Here is an 18462-nt window from a genome sequence, read left to right as displayed (position 1 = left end):
TGAGGTGTCAAGTGCACTGTGTAGAGTGGCCCCCATAACTCACCCCACCAGGTAGTTTTGTAAGTGTATGCAATCCATCCTATTCACATTCTAGAACAGGTAACTTGTGGCTATTTTAAATGATTCCCAGAGAACCCCTTTGACTATTGATCGCACAACATCACCCCTCCAACATTAAACCTGTTTTCTTCTGTACTATTTCTATTGTTCTGACAGGCTGACCTCACCTCTGTAACTTCTGCAACAATGTTGGCAGCACTCATACATCCATTTTGAAAAGACAACCTCTGGATGAAATATAATGCATTTAACTTTTTTGTTTACCATGGCGAGGCCTGTTCTGAGTGGAACCTGTCTTCTTAAACCACTGTATGGTCTTGGCCACTGTGCTACAGCTCAGTTTCAGGGTGTTGGCAATCTTCTTATAGCCTAGGACATCTTTAATAAATTTTTTCAGATCCTCAGAGAGTTCTTTGCCATGAGATGTCATGTAGAACTTCCAGTGACCAGTATGAGAGAGAGTGAGAGCGATAACCAAATTAAACACACCTGCTCCCAATTCACACCTTGTAACACTAACGAGTCACATGACAACGGGGAGGGAAAATGGCTAATTGGGCACAATTTGGCCATTTTCACTTAAGGGTGTACTCACTTTTGCTGCCAGAGGTTTAGACATTAATGGCTGTGTGTTGAGTTATTTTGAGGGCACACCAAATTTACAAGCTGTACACTGACTACTGTACATTGTTTCAAATTGTCATATCTTCAGTGTTGTCCCATGAAAAGATATAATAAAATATTTACAAAAAAGTGTACTCACTTTTGTGAGGTACTATATATAAATCTTGTATACATTTATTTTTACAAATGAAGAAAAGCAAAAAGAAGAGTAACAAATAATAACTTAATGTTGATATAAAAAGGTTTTCTGGGATTTTAAAAATGCAAAAACAACAAACTTTGAGGATTTGTCATACATGGTGTATTTAGAGAAAAATGTCATATTCTATCATAGTGGCGACCTGCAAAGGCCAGCAGCAGTGAATGAAGAGGTTTAATACTTTAGATAAATGTAGGGCTTATTAAAAAAGAAAGCCCTTTTAAGATGTGTTTTATGGATTTACTGTTTATGCTGCAATTATTATATCCTCACATTAGAATAATGCCATTAAACTACAGGGACTGCAGAATTATTAGGCAAGTTGTATTTTTGAGGATTAATTTTATTATTGAACAACAACCATGTTCTCAATGAACCCAAAAAACTCATTAATATCAAAGCTGAATATTTTTGGAAGTAGTTTTTAGTTTGTTTTTAGTTTTAGCTATTTTAGGGGGATATCTGTGTGTGCAGGTGACTATTACTGTGCATAATTATTAGGCAACTTAACAAAAAACAAATATATACCCATTTAAATTATTTATTTTTACCAGTGAAACCAATATAACATCTCAACATTCACAAATATACATTTCTGACATTCAAAAACAAAACAAAAACAAATCAGTGACCAATATAGCCACCTTTCTTTGCAAGGACACTCAAAAGCCTGCCATCCATGGATTCTGTCAGTGTTTTGATCTGTTCACCATCAACATTGCGTGCAGCAGCAACCACAGCCTCCCAGACACTGTTCAGAGAGGTGTACTGTTTTCCCTCCTTGTAAATCTCGCATTTGATGATGGACCACAGGTTCTCAATGGGGTTCAGATCAGGTGAACAAGGAGGCCATGTCATTAGATTTTCTTCTTTTATACCCTTTCTTGCCAGCCACGCTGTGGAGTACTTGGACGCGTGTGATGGAGCATTGTCCTGCATGAAAATCATGTTTTTCTTGAAGGATGCAGACTCCCTGTACCACTGCTTGAAGAAGGTGTCTTCCAGAAACTGGCAGTAGGACTGGGAGTTTAGCTTGACTCCATCCTCAACCCGAAAAGGCCCCACAAGCTCATCTTTGATGATACCAGCCCAAACCAGTACTCCACCTCCACCTTGCTGGCGTCTGAGTCGGACTGGAGCTCTCTGCCCTTTACCAATCCAGCCACGGGCCCATCCATCTGGCCCATCAAGACTCACTCTCATTTCATCAGTCCATAAAACCTTAGAAAAATCAGTCTTGAGATATTTCTTGGCCCAGTCTTGACGTTTCAGCTTGTGTGTCTTGTTCAGTGGTGGTCGTCTTTCAGCCTTTCTTACCTTGGCCATGTCTCTGAGTATTGCACACCTTGTGCTTTTGGGCACTCCAGTGATGTTGCAGCTCTGAAATATGGCCAAACTGGTGGCAAGTGGCATCTTGGCAGCTGCACGCTTGACTTTTCTCAGTTCATGGGCAGTTATTTTGCGCCTTGGTTTTTCCACACGCTTCTTGCGACCCTGTTGACTATTTTGAATGAAACGCTTGATTGTTCGATGATCACGCTTCAGAAGCTTTGCAATTTTAAGAGTGCTGCATCCCTCTGCAAGATATCTCACTATTTTTGACTTTTCTGAGCCTGTCAAGTCCTTCTTTTGACCCATTTTGCCAAAGAAAAGGAAGTTGCCTAATAATTATGCACACCTGATATAGGGTGTTGATGTCATTAGACCACACCCCTTCTCATTACAGAGATGCACATCACCTAATATGCTTAATTGGTAGTAGGCTTTCGAGCCTATACAGCTTGGAGTAAGACAACATGCATAAAGAGGATGATGTGGTCAAAATACTCACTTGCCTAATAATTGTGCACACAGTGTACATTGCAAGAGCAAGTTAGAGAAACCACATTCATGACAGTGTGCAGTTATCCTATATAGGACTCTTTTCCTAATCTACTACATTCTAAGCAGTATTCTGTATTTTGCTCTGTGGAAACAGCTTACCTTTAAAAAGTGTTAAGTCCAAACCTTAGGAAAAAAATATTTAATTTGTTTAACATTATGTCTTAAGCCATAACAATGTCAAGAGGTATATTTAGCTATATTGGAAATAAATGCAGCAAATATTCTTACATTACCAATGCACTCATTAATTGGTTTGACTTGTTAGTACGGTCGAAAGGTCAACATGTTCTTTAATTTCTTTGATAAGTGTTAACCTTTGCACCCTTCCATTGCAAGGTTACTCTATTTGCAATTTAAAAAAAATAATATATACAGTACTAACAAGTGGTACAGAGAAAAAAATATATCAACATTTCATTTCATTACATACAATAAAATACAAGAGAACAAATTATTGGCATATAAAATTTCAACATGTGCATATTTTAGTATCACATATACTTTATGGGAGAGGCTTAACTGTGATGAGTGGGTGAAGCGCTTCCCCTGACCTAGCTGGCTGTGTTGTGCCGGAAGCCAGGAGCGAGGGTAAGCCTAGTAGTGGGCGTACCCTAAGGGGAGTGTTTGAGAACAGGGGGGGTGGGTGGGTGTGAACAGAAGCGCCCTGAGGAGCTGGGGGCTAGAGCTTAAGAAGGTAAGATGCCCCTCCCACAAATTCAGGCTGACTTTTCAGCCTTCCACTTATGGGAGAGGCTTAACTGTGATGAGTGGGTGAAGCGCTTCCCCTGACCTAGCTGGCTGTGTTGTGCCGGAAGCCAGGAGCGAGGGTAAGCCTAGTAGTGGGCAAAATAAACGAGGAGAGCAGAGTAGTGACCAAAAGCCTTTAATACCACTCAGAGAGCAAGATTACAAAATGCCTGGGAAATCTCAACATGCGGGTTCGGGATGTATCTCATGAAGCAAGAAGAGCGCCACCTACCCATGCATTTAATCACGTGCGCCGGGACCCGTTTTTTGATGCTGAGGACGCGGCTCCGATTCGGAGCGAGTGTCCTGTGATGGCCAGCGGGTTATAACCGAGACCTGAGGCCAGCGTTCTGATGTGGGACACAAACTGGATTGAGGTCAGGGGCCCCCCACGCCAAGGAAGCAGCGGGGCCTCTGGGGAGGCATCTTGCAACAGGGCTAGCAATTGACGGAGGACCATGACTGGGCACCAATCGTTAAAGGTTTTAAAAAACCTGACCTCCGAGGGTGGTCCATGCTGGTTGGCCTTCGTGGAAGGGAGCCAGAGGACAAAAATGGTCATAGGCCCAGGACAACTGTCGCACCTGCAACCCCTGACATTTAGGGGAGGTGCTGGTGAACTCACCTGGCCTGAGGAACCGTTAAAACCCGAGATACATGGCTGCCTTAATAATCAAACTAGGAGAGTGCCCAAAAGGAAGTCCATCCAGCGCGGACGAGAGTCGCCTAAACATCTCGCCGGAGACAGGCTGTCTACGGCCGGTAGGGGCATCCCCGCACTTCTGGATCCCCCCAAGGGCCACCTTGACTGTCTGCACTGAAGAAAAGGAACCTCTATTTGGATTATGAAGCATGGCGCAGTGCTGTATCCCCGCTAGGTACAGCCCGATGGTGTTAAATGACAGTCTGAGATTGCGGTGACAGTGGGCTATGAACGCCAGGGTGTAGGAGACATCGTCCAAGCCACCCTGCGAGTGGGACCTGGAAAAACTTCGTAAACCGGCTTGGTAGTTTCCTGATGGTATGGGAAAACCCCTGAGCGTTTTCAGGCAAATATATTGGATCCTGAGCAATTCAAGCCACTGCGTACACCCTGTGGGAAATAAGACCTGAGCGATTCAGGCAAATACGTACAACCTGTGGGAAATAAGACCTGAGCGATTCAGGGAAATACGTGACCTGAGAGAATCAGGAAAATACATACAACCTGGAAATACAGTCAACCTGAAGAGACAGAAAAATACAAACCTGCGCGATTCGGGGAAATACATAACCCTGAGCGATCCAGGAACATACATGGCCCGAGCGATTCAGGGAAATACATAAACCTGAGCGACTCAGGGAACTGAGACCTGGGTGAATCGTGGAAATACGTGAAAATTTGAGCTAATCAGGGAGATATATGAAACCCGATTCAGGAAAATACACCCTGAGATATTCAGGCAAGTACACATACATATACTTCCCTCTCTCTCTTTTTTTTCTTTTTCTTTTGAGCAGTGGCCGAGTGACCGGCGAGAGTGGAAAGGAAACAGGAATGACCATGGTATAGAAGGGATCGCAACCTACCCGAATCGACGGACAGCGCTGCCAACTCTCCGGCGATACTGAAGACCTAGGGATGGAGGCTCGTGATGAATAAAGGAAGGCTCCGAGCTGCGGAGGAGCGTAAAGCCGCCACTCGGTTGGACCTTACCTGAACCGTGGAGTGACCGGACACGGAGGAGCCCTGCCACACAATTGAGGATGGATCGAAATTCCGGTGGCCTGAGGCCCTGCTTACATGAGAATAAGCTTGCGTTGGTACGAGACCCGGAGAGAGGTGCGATCTGGTGGCACTGGGATGAAGCGACGGAGAACCAGGATGCAGCCTGGGCGCCATGGCCAACTGCTGGGTGACCTGAACTGCCAGAATCAGGGCCCGAAGTCGTGCTGCATGCAACGAGACCTGCGGGAAACAGAATCCAGACATGCAGGACACGAACCGGATAACCGGGAACCAGCCAGACCCTGCTGAAAACCCCTGAGCGTTCCAGGCAGATGCATGGAACCTGAGCGATTCAGGCAAATACATTGGATCCTGAGCGGTTCAGGCAACATGGAGTCCTGAGCGAATCAGGCGATTACATACGCCTTTGGTGAAGATGACGGACCCTGGGTGCGTCGGGCATTACCTTGGACCTGGGTGGACCTGGCCACTACCTACCCACTGAGAGACCAGGGAAAAATACAGAAGCCTGAGCGATTCAGGCCAATACTTAGACCCGAGTGATTCAGGGGAATACATAACCAGATTGTTCCAGGAAAAATATGCAATAACTATATGTGACCAGAACGTAGTACGACTGGTGCCTACGAGAAGGCTTGTGTCGGTCTGGGTACGTACCTGGGCTTAGAGGCTATTACCTGTACCGATGTCTTGGGTCGCCTGACCTTGGTCCAAAATCTCGAACCAGTGAACGGTCAGGACACGTTCCTGAGAGGGCAAATCCATAAAGTTCGGAAAGAAAAGAGAACATAACTGGGGAGGATGACAGGCCTGGGCGAACCAGGAGACAGAAGTAGGTGTGAGCCTGGGCGAACCAGGAGACAGAGGTAGTTGCGTGCCTGGGCGATCCAGGAGGCAGAGGTAGGTATGAGCCTGGGCGAACCAGGAGACAGAGGTAGGTATGAGCCTGGGGCGAACCAGGAGACAGAGGTAGGTATGAGTCTGGGCGAACCAGGAGACAGAGGTAGTTGCGTGCCTGGGCGATCCAGGAGGCAGAGGTAGTTGCGTGCCTGGGCGATCCAGGAGGCAGAGGTAGGTGTGAGCCTGGCGAACCAGGAGACAGAGGTAGGTGCGTGCCTGGGCGATCCAGGAGGCAGAGGTAGGTGTGAGCCTGGGCGATCCAGGAGGCAGAGGTAGGTGCGTGCCTGGGCGATCCAGGAGGCAGAGGTAGGTATGAGCCTGGTGATCCAGGAGACAGAAGAAGGTGCGTGCCTGGGCGATCCAGGAGGCAGAGGTAGGTATGAGCCTGGACGAACCAGGAGACAGAGGTAGGTGCGTGCCTGGGCGATCCAGGAGGCAGAGGTAGGTGCGTGCCTGGGCGATCCAGGAGGCAGAGGTAGGTGCGTGCCTGGGCGATCCAGGAGGCAGAGGTAGGTGTGAGCCTGGGTGATCCAGGAGGCAGAAGTAGGTATGAGCCTGGCGAACCAGTAGATGAGACAGCAGCATATAACGTGAAGTACATACATATAACACATGGCACTGTCGCCACCATAGAATAGATGACTGCAGTGAGCGTTTAGTGACCGCTGAATGGGTATGGCGTGCAATGATGACCTGGCCTACTCGTGGTGAGACCCCGGTTTCTTTGAACACCGTGCTGAAACTAGCGACCCTTCCAGCCAAGCAGGGCCCCCGGGGCCCTCTCCCTAAGGCTATCATTCACATGTCCGTAATTTGGGTCCGCATTTGTTCCGCAATTTGCGGACCCATTCACTTTCAATGGGGCTGGAACGGATGCAAATCCACATTTCCTGGATCCACATCCATTTTTTCGGGATCCGCATCCGTTTTTTTGGGATCCATTTTTTCGGGATCCATTTTTTCGGGATCCGCAATTTCGTTCCTGGAAAAATAGAACATGTCCTATTCTTGTCCACGATTGCAGACCAGAAAAGGCATTTTCTATTATAGTGTTTGTGATGTGCGGATCCGCAAATTGCGGATCGCACATTGCAGGTGTCCGTGTTTTGCGGATCCGCAAAACACTTACGGACGTGTGAATGGACCCTTAAGAGGAAATGAGGATAACTTTGTCTTCCTCTCGCCTAACGCTGCGTGGCACGGCGGGAGTTTTATGAGATGGCTTGTGGTTGGGACCTACCGAGGGTTTTTATTTTTTTTTCCGGCTGTTTGTGGATGTGGGCCGTTGTTGCCCAGGGGCTAGATACCCCTACTACGTATAGCCTGTTTTGACAGGGGTGCCAGGCTTGCCTGGTTCGAAATGGAATGGCAGGGGGGGTGACCATGCGGACCAGCAGACTGGGGGACGGGGACCACTCGTCCTAAGTAGTACGTAGGGCGGGAGACCTGGTTGTGGGGCCAGAATCAAGGTGTGTTTCGAGAGGGGGAGGGCCCCGTGGGGACAGGATTAACCCAGGCTGGGGCCACCGCACTGGAGCCGCCACGTTGCATGGATCTGCCGGGCCTAAATGAAGATTCCGGCGTGCGCTCCACTCTGGAACGCACGCCGAACACGTGACCAGGCCCAGGCCCGGCAAAGGGACTCCGACGCGCGCTCCAAGCTGGAACGCACGCCGAACATGTGACCAGGCCCAGGCCCGGCGGGGGGATTCCGGCGTGCGCTCCAAGCTGGAACGCACGCCGACCATGCGACCTGGAGCTCATGCCTGGTGGCGGATTTCCGGCGTGCGCTCCACGCTGGAATGCACGCCGGGCTGCAGCGGAGCCCTAAGTAAAGACAGGACGGGGGAGGCCGTGTGGAGGGGGGGACCCGCGGGCCAGACCCTGCCCCCTTCCTGCTGCCTCGGGAGGGAGTTGGATGGGGAAAAGAAAGGAGACAGACAAGACAAGAAACAACTTGGGGCAGGAATGTGTATAGGCATGCGTTCCACGCTGGAACGCACGCCGACTCAGGGAGCCGGAAGTATGGCACAGAATTTACCTCTCCTGAAGACGTGAACGGCAATGTATGAAAATAAAACGAAGTAGATGAAAGCAACTCACGACGTGCACGGATGCAGTACCAGAGCAAGCGACTCCCTAACCAGCTGTGAACAGAAGCGCCCTGAGGAGCTGGGGGCTGGAGCTTAAGAAGGTAAGATGCCCCTCCCACAAATTCAGGCTGACTTTTCAGCCTTCCACATACCATACAATAACACAAATTGCATTGGGTATAACATATTTTTCTTGTGTTTATAAAATTTTATTTTTGTGCAAAACCAAGAATAAGATATGCACTGGAATTGTACTGTTGCTGGAGTACTTTTAACAAATGAATCTGTGTAAACTGTGAAAGAAAGGAGTTCACAGAAGCAAACATATAAAATATATTTTTATTAATATATAGATATAAAAAAAAAGTCATAATTCAAAATTGACAAAAAAAAAATTGTCCCTAAACATAAAGAATACAATTGACAATCAGATTGAAGCAAAACTGCTGTGGGCGCCAACATCAATAAGTAAAGGATATCCCTGCATGTGTGCTATTTAAAGATGGAGCAGCAGCTGACGGTATCAGAAACAATCTACGCCTGAGATGCTGTGAAGCTTTGCTTAAATCTGATCTTCCAATTGTGTTCTTTATCACTGGTGGATCATTTGTAGCTATATTTATCATTAGAGCTAACAAACCCAGTTTAGTTATATCGACAAATACTATCCCTAAAGTACAACTTGTATCCCGATACTTCCCCTGATGATCCAATGGAATTGGAGATTTGCGTTGGGAAATAGATTACTAACTTCAGAAACGATTTATCTCATAGGGTCTAGGTTTTATAAATTTTTTTAACGTATTTTTCAAATTGCACTGAGTTTGTCACACAGGTTTAGCTGTAGATTTTTGTTGTTGTTTGGCTATATTGGCATCTTCCTGTCTGTATACCACGGACCGGTGACTGTAAGGCCGACCATTATTGTTGATATGGGTAATGTTATGTTTAGGGACAATCATTTTTGTAAGTTTAGAAATATGAATTATATTTATGACTTTTTTATATCTATGTATCAATAAAAATGTATTTTTATATGTATGCTTCTATAAACTCCTAAACTAGTTAAAGAGAAATATATCTGCATTCAGTGATATGTTTGATCTGTAAAAGATAAAGATGAGCAACTCTGACAGGTCTATGTCCAATGACATCTCTCTTCTCCCAGTGGGCCTCCCCACTGTGCTGCTGTCCATGCTGCTTGTGGTTGCCCCTGTCTCTTTCTTCCATCTCCTGCTTGAATGTGCTCCCTGGTTGTTAAAGGGCAAATGCACACAGACTAATCTGATCCCTGTCTATGACAGCATTCCCTGGGAAATGTAAGGCACCTTCCTCTGTGGGAGGGTGTGCTGCTATAGTGTTTTTTGACCTTTTGTGCCTGACCATATTAACCCTGTGCGGCCTGACCATTATCTGGTCTCTGTATTGATTCTGCATTGCCTGCCCATACCTATTGTTAGTGCTACCACTGCAAAAACTTTCCCTGTCTTGACTTTCAAATCCCTAGCTGCCACTCTGAACAGAGACTACTCCTAGTGGTAGCAGCCTGGAGGCTCATTCAACAAAGTCTAGATCCCTGTATAGGGCTGAACACAAGAATCCCACCTTGACAACGTCCTAAGGAGTAGTTCCAAGTCAAATCTGTTCAGTGACCCAGCGGGTGTACATCCAATGCCTTGTATGGGAAAATTATTTTCTTTATTAATGATTCTTGATTTCCTAATATGAAAAACACTCTGAGTTGGTGCAGTGATTGTACCATTTCTAGCCTCAGTCATTACAGTAAGCAGGCTCGGACTGGCCCACAGGGGTACAGGGGAATCCTCCGGTGGGCCCCTAGTCTCCCACCCCAAGCACAAGTGGCACATAACACATTAGATTGACTGTGCTACATACATATATTCAATGTACAGCACCTCAACCAGCCTATGTTCATATAAAAAACTTGTTAAATTATTTATTATATTCGAATGTATGGTACGGTGGGCCCCCAAAATAAATTTTACTGGTGGGCCCTAGGTACCCCAGTCCGACACTGACAGTAAGTTATTATTAATGGTAATGTACTGTATTGTCAAAAGCTATAATCATGAAGTATAATTTCATTGGCTTCTCAGCAACAGTTTTTTCAGGTACTACGTTGTGTAGCTTAATCAACCCCAAGTCCTCACCAATGGACCGTACAGGAGGATTTTGATAGCACTGCATTGGATTCACAAGTACCAGTGTTAAATAGTTTCATCTATCAGCAAGTTTAAAAGAATCAGCAACTAAAGGTTTTCATAATATAATCTAGAATTCACAAGATAAAATGTATCTAGCAGCAGTCAATCAGCGACCGTCATTATTCACCTATTTCTCTCCACTGCCACCTAATAATGTATCCTGTTTATTGCAATATATCTAGTCATTTCCATATTTTCTACATTAAAACAAACTATTTGTGTACTACTTGAATGAACATTTCATTTATGTTAGTGAGAAATTAAACTTTGACTCAAGTCTAAGCTATAACAATCTTTTCTATCTTTGCATAAATGTGTCTTTTTAAGATATCAATTAGAGATGAGCAAATTTTAAAAAAATTTGATTTGCCGGTTCGCCGAATTTTTAAGGGAAATTTTGGTTCGATCCAAATATATTTGCTCCGAATTAGGTTAAAAAACTGCTATTTCCTGGCTGCTGAGAGCCTTTATAGTGGTATAGAACACTGTGCTTTGCATTCACACGCATTGGGAGTCTACTTTGGTAGTGAAATAATACTGTGAGTCCGTATGACATGCAGATGACAGGCGTCACTCTTAGAATCACTGCACACTTCACTTATTTTGGCAGTCACATGGCCAAAATAGACCAAATAACTCAAGTATGAACTCAGCCTTACAGGTCAATGTTAGTGTCAAGAAAAAAACGCACTCCATTTACACCGTCATCAGCTGATTCCAAATTGATGTCTACAGAACCTGTTCTATTAAACGCTTATAAAAGTAGAGCCCCCCCCCCTACAAGAGTGCAGAGGGTGTCAGCAGTAAGTTTGTGTTGACATCACTGATTATTTTGCCCTTCCTCTGATCCGTCAGAACACTAAAAAAACAGATCCTGTCTGTTGAGAATTTGTCTTCATTCAGTCAGCATTTGGCCAGTAATCCATCAGTATTGCTAATGCTAAAAAAAAGGAGTGAATCCAAAACAGATATGACACGTGAACCGAATATTTGCATGTTTTCTGTGTTTTGTACCCACTCCTGCTTTTTTCTACCGAATCATTAGCCAATTCTGATGTAAAATAGGGAAAAGGCCTTAGGCCTCATGCACACGACCGTTTTTTTTTGCGGTCCGCAAAAATGGGTTCCGTAGTTCCGTGATCCTTGTCCGTTTTTTCTTCCGTGGGTCTTCCTTGATTTTTGGAGGTTCCACCGACATGAAGGAAAAAGTCTTTTGGTGTCCGCCTGGCCGTGCGGAGCCAAACGGATCCGTCCTGACTTACAATGCAAGTCAATGGGGACGGATCCGTTTGACGTTGACACAATATGGTGCAATTGCAAACGGATCCGTCCCCCATTGCCTTTTAATGTGAAGTCAGGAGTCCCTATTAATATACCATTGGATCGGAGTTTTCGCCAATCCGATGATATATTTTAACTTGAAGCGTCCCCATCACCATGGAAACGCCTCTATGTTAGAATATACCATCGGATTTGAGTTAGATTGTCAAAACTCAGATCCGACAGTATATTCTAACACAGAGGCGTTCCCATAGTGATGGGGACTCTTCAAGTTAGAATATACTAAGAACTGTGTACATTACTGCCCCCTGCTGCCTGGCAGGTGCTGCCAGGCAGCAGGGGGCAGCCCCCCCCTTTATTTAACTCATTGGTGGCCAGTGCGGCCCCCCCTCCCTCCCTTGTATTTAACACATTGGTGGCCAGTGCGGCCGGCCCCCCCCTCCCTCCCCCCCTAATTAAAATGACCGACCCCCCATCATTGGTGGCAGCGGAGAGTTCCGATCGGTGTCCCAGTTTAATCGCTGGTGCTCCGATCGGTAACCATGGCAACCAGGACGCTACTGCAGTCATGGTTGCCATGGTTACTTAGCAATTTTTAGAAGCATTATACTTACCTGCGAGCTGCGATGTCTGTGACCGGCCGGGCGCTCCTCCTACTGGTAAGTGACAGGTCTGTGCTATAAGCAATGCGCCGCACAGACCTTTCACTTACCAGTAGGAGGAGCGCCCGGCCGGTCACAGATATCGCAGCTCGCAGGTAAGTATAATGCTTCTAAAAATTGCTAAGTAACCATGGCAACCAGGACTGCAGTAGCATCCTGGTTGCCATGGTTACCGATCGGAGCACCAGCGATTAAACTGGGACTCCGATCGGAACTCTCCTCTGCCACCAATGATGGGGGGTCGGTCATTTTAATTAGGGGGGGTGAGGGAGGGGGGCCGGCCGCACTGGCCACCAATGTCTTAAATACAAGGGAGGGAGGGGGTCTGCACCAATGAGTTAAATACAGGGGGGGGTCTGCCCCCTGCTGCCTGGCAGCACCTGCCAGGCAGCAGGGGGCAGTCATGTACACAGTTCTTTTAGTATATTCTAACCTGAAGCGTCCCCATCACCATGGGAATGCCTCTGTGTTAGAATATACTGTTGGATCTGAGTTTCACGATCTAACTCAAATCCGATGGTATATTCTAACACTTGTAAATCGTTTTTTTTTTCAACACAATCAAGTCTTTACTATCACTGTCTCTAGCGCCTGCAGACACATTTCTCCCTACACTAAGTACGCTGATGAATGGCAGAATCTAACATGGCCGCCATATTTATAGGGCTGTCACATCACAGGGCTGGCTGGCTGCTGATTTACTGCATGCATGTCAGTATGGGTGATCCCGCCTTCCCAGAGTTCCTTTCCCCATGTCCTCACGCGTGTAGCAGCCATTTTAGGAAAAAATGTGATTCATTACCACGAAGCACGAGGAGATTCGCATTCGATGTGAATCGAATTTTTCCTGAAATTTGTATAGAATTCCACTTCATCAGCTTCGATTTGCTCATCTCTAATTAATATCATTTATTCAGATCTGGGAATAAAGTCTGATACGCTTCAAAAAGTCTACATTAAAGACCTCTGCTTGTAACTGACCTTCTTCCTTGACATAGACTTGACTAAAAATTCTGCAGTCATTGAAAAAAAAACTGTATTCCTATAATAGCTATATACCAAGGCAGAGATATAATGATTTTAAGAAGGAGTAAACTCTGTCAATTATACTATTATGATATTCCTACTTGGTTTTTTTTCCTCTTATGTACAAAAAAATGCTAATAATTATGTTTACAATAAATGAATTATGATTTATATGAATCACGTTCTCGCTTTCATCATGAGACATCTATAATGGAGTGTTTGCTGGTGGAGAGTTTCTACACCAGCAAGTAGGTTGTCTACAAGGTGAATCCCCACCTGGCCACATTGCTGGCAGTGCCGTTGCTGCATTGTCAACATTGTAGTAGTGCCTTGTACTCTCACTAGAGAGAAAACGTGGGCCACTCCTTGCTACTCTCGCTTTGCAGGAAGCTGCACTCCACAGTGTCCACCTGGAACAGCTGTTATGGACAGGGACAGAACATGTTTTTCACCGCCCACTAGGTCAATACTTTTTGCAGCAGCGAAAAGGCAGCACCCCAGCAACATGATCAGGTCCCTTTGACACCCCCAAGATTGTATCAGCATGAGTCCGACAGCAGGCATTAATCAGCCTCTTACAACTCCTCCATGGAGACACTTCCATCCCCAACAGCAGCAGGGCTCCCCTCTCCCCATCCTTCCTATCACCTGTGTCAAGTCACATGTTACCACACCATGTTTTTGCTGATCAGCTTGGGTGAGAGTAGCCACACTGACTAGCAGTTTCTAAAGTACATCAAGCAGGAAACATCCCTCTGTCACCCACCAACTCCAACTGGGAAAAGTAGTAAGTGACAATAGCCACTCTGAACCTGGGATAAATAACACATGCTCCTGGCAAGCATTTTAAAAAATTGCACCTGCTTACGCAAAGTCCTGGCAATGTCCAGGAGACTGTCATTTTTTTCAGCCATTCTCATGTGGTAACGCTCTCCTGGACTTACAGCATCAGAATGGTCTGCAGCTACACTGCTTAATCCGTGACGTTCCAACACACTGGAATTCAACATTGCACATGCCAAAGTGTCTGTACGAGCAGATGATTTTGTAATGTACCTGACCGCCTCAGCAGGGAGCATGTGTTGTTTCTAGGTCAGGCAGCTCATGCTGTTCATGCTGCAGTTGTCCCTCATCCCCCGCATATGTATTTTTGAAGAGACGCTGACACTCATGTAACAGGTGGCATTGAAAGAGGAAGAAAGACCAGCTAATGCATTGTGATGTCTGCCCTGTAACTGTTGGGGACCCACAATGAGAAACTCCAATGGAGGAGGATTAGGATGAAGTGCTGTCAATGGAGGAGGAAGAGGAGTTGGAAGAGCAAGAGGATGATAATGGTAATAGCGAAACCGGCCACTACACCCATCTGAGTGTGGGGCAGAGTCAGAAAGAACTGGCTTCTGGAGCATGCTGGCCAGAATGGTGATTTGTAGACTCACTTGCTTACGCAGTGACAGGCATATCGTTAACATCAAGCAGTCTCGTGATTACTAGATAGCCATACATTTAGACTCTTTCTATGAAAGCAAAATGGGGGAGTGTTTTCCTCTTACAGAAAAGAAGGTCATATTATGGTATTACCAGGAAATACTGTATACACAGCTTGCTGCAACTTTCGGTGAGCAGACACCTTCCGCCAGCATGTCTGAAAGGTGGGCCCCTCTGTGCCCCCTGCAGAGTTACCCCCCACTCGCACCACAAAAAGCAAAATAAGCCGCAGCAGCATTAGCAACAGCCAATTCAGTCTCCTCAACATGATGGAGCAATTTTAGCATGGGCCGCGCTAGGCGGAAGCCAGTTAACAAGCCAAGAGCTCACGCCTCAACGCCCAGGTTCAGGCCTACCTACACTCTGGCCAATCTCTGGCACATACCCTGTTCCCTGACCCTATGCTGCCAATGTCCAAAGCATCATTATTGTCAAAATGAACCAAGCCTGGATTTGAGAGGATTTTCACATTCAGCTGAGGCTGATGAATAGATCTGGCCTTGCTGATGGTGCCCCATCTTGCCACTGTTGCTGTCTGCCTGCCTGCTGTCTTGCCTCCATAATGCCACTGCCACCATCATGCCACTGATGTGGCCTGCCGACCATAATGTTCTGCATGGCTGCTGCTGCCTCCATGATGCCACTGCAGCTGTCTGCCTACCATCATCTTCTGTAAGGCTGCTACTGCCTTCATCATGCTGCTGCCTGCCAACATGTACCATATGGTTGCTGCTGTCGCCGCTACTTTAGCTGCTGCTGGTCCTTTCTGCTAATCCTCTACTGTCACTACTATTAACGCAAAGCATCTGCCACCACTACCACTACCATCACTACTACCACTACCGGCCAGGTTAGACAGGTTCGCTCATCTCTTGTGGACTAATTGGTCCCCCTCCCGATTCCCTGTTCTATATTTGTCCAAATTGCCGCTGTCACTACTGCCACCATCTTGGCTACAAATTCCAGCAGAAATACTGCCAAGGTACCTATGCAGGAGGTCCCCTGTCTCCGCCTAAACCTTCTCCTCACTCAAGTTCAAACGCTGACTGATCTCACAAGTCATCAACAGGGAAAGTCTCCTGACTTTCTGCTATGGTGAATTGTAGGGTAGGGTTTGCCTCTTCTTAGGAAAAAAAATAGGCACCCCACTATGAGGGGACAGTGAAGATACCACTGAAAGACTTTTCTGGGAATGCAAGGAGTAGCAGCAGGAGGAATGCAGTAACCCCTTGCTCCAAGGCACAGTGTCAGACACAGAAGTGACCTCCAAATGATCCTGCTGTGACTGAGAGGAGTGAGTCATGTAATTCACAATGTCAACCTCTTTCTGCTCAATGATAACTATACACATTTTCAAAGCTAGGGAGAACTGTGGTCTACTACTGCTTCTACTACTTCTGGACAGATAGCTGGTGAAACTACCCACATTCTGGCTTTGGGAGGACAAGGCTTAGGTCTTTTTTTTTTTTTAACCTTTCCATATTCCAGATATTGAAGGCCTGATTTAAACTCATGATTTTCCTAAATGAAAATTCACAGGTTTTGTATACACAATCATAAAAAAAATAATGGCTGCACAACATATAAGCAGTAAAGCGGAGAAATTGGGATCATTCTAAATTCAAGTGGTATTATACCTACTATAAATGGGTATAATATATTTTGTGTCTGGCCCATCTACCAAGCGTCAAGGTGGCTTCCGCAGACGGGTCCCTATCACTAATATATCAGTATTAGTTACACTCTACTTACTGTTCTCAGCTGCGCACCGCCGAGTGTATGCATCCTCGCCAGCCTTGTGATCCGCACTGACTGCTTCACGCTACTCATTGCTTGTGTGACTGTGCCGCCCCTATTTCATTTTTGTGGACTGTTCAGGACTTTATCTTTGGGGCTGTAGCACGTCACTGAGCATTTTCTACAATTAATCAGTGCTTCCCCCATGCTATCATGGCTACAGAGGTATCAAGCCAATCTATTTTAGAAGGCAGAGAAGGGGCGGAAGATTTCTTCACGCTATGCAACACCAGGGACACCTTACAGAACCTCAGCACTCGTGCGCTTGAAGCAAAAGTAGCGCAATTAGCTGACAAAGAGATATGCTTATTTTGGACAGTTAAGTCACTGAAATCTTATAAAGAGAGTGGAAGAGTGCCCAGGGGCTTAAGGGTGTACAAGTATCCTGCACAATATGAACATGATGAGATGTTTCTGAAGGAATGGCAGCAGTTGCATGCAAACTTCTCCTTACAAATTTTAGACACAGTCTTAAAAAGAGACGTAAAAGAATATGACACTGTGAAGGAAGAACTCACCAAAGCAAGGTTGGAATTGGAATCAAGGCTGCCCGATAACCTTCTGGAGGCATTTGACAAAAAATTAAACAAGAAACTGACAGTTACACAGGCTGAGGTAAAAGAAAGAAAAAAGGATAAATTCTTAAGAGATAAACAGGATTATGAGTCTGGACACATTTTCGATTGGAATACTGGCAGAAGGTTCAAAAAACAACAAAAAAGAAAATCCAAACGCCGCCAAAACAACGATTACTGGACCACGGATTCCGATTCCAGTATTTCAGATGACCCCAACCAAACATCAACGGATATTACAGGGGAGTCATATAACCCTTTAGGAAAAAGATCAGAAGGGGACGGCGGAAAACCAAGAAGAACAGGTGTCAGGAAGTCGAAAAGGGAGAAGAAACAGGTGTCCTGGAGGAAATGACAACTCCTCCTTCACCACTTGATGTCAACCTAGTAATTAACCTCACGGACTGCGTGTTAGCACCCGGCTGCATCAAGATCCTGAGCAAAGGACTTGGTTATAGTCTTACAGAGCAGCTTGATCCCGTGACCTTTGAAATTGACCTATGCAAAGCTACCCGCAAGTTGCATTTACACAAAATGTTTAGAGATGTTCCCACTAAATTGGTGACCACACAGGGAGAGTCCCCACTTTATCCTGATCCCTCAGCTTTCCAGATATCCACAAAATTCAATAAAGAGGAATTAGAGTGTATCGATTTACTCACCGGATTGGATACAACTGAGGAGTCCTCCTTTGTTACCTCCGTGGATCCATTCAGAGGTGAAATCAAATCCACCTTTTGTCCCCCCATGCCCGCTGGTAGCAGTATCGATATATTTCAACACCAGGTTATGAAAGATATCAGGGCAGTTATATATTCAACAGCTCAACCTAATATTACCCAGGAAGAACAGAGAGCCTTGTCTTGGCTCCACTCCCAGGATAATATTGTCGTGAAACCGGCGGACAAGGGGGGTAACATAGTTCTCATGTCTAGGGAGTATTATTTAAATGAAGCTCTCAGACAACTGGGAGACTCCCAGGTGTATGAGAGGATACGGGGGGACCCCGTGGCCAATATCCAGCAGTTGCTTAAGTCCTTTATCACCAAATATGTGGATGCTGGTTTCCTCCCCAGGAATATGTTGGACAAGCTTGTCCCATCATCCCCAGCTAGACCATCTTGGTACTTTCTTCCGAAAGTGCATAAGTCGCTGAGCCATCCCCCAAGACG

This window comes from Bufo bufo, chromosome 3, assembly GCF_905171765.1.
Source record: "Bufo bufo chromosome 3, aBufBuf1.1, whole genome shotgun sequence".
NCBI lineage: Eukaryota > Metazoa > Chordata > Amphibia > Anura > Bufonidae > Bufo > Bufo bufo.
Note: the sequence above shows the minus strand (reverse complement) of the source record.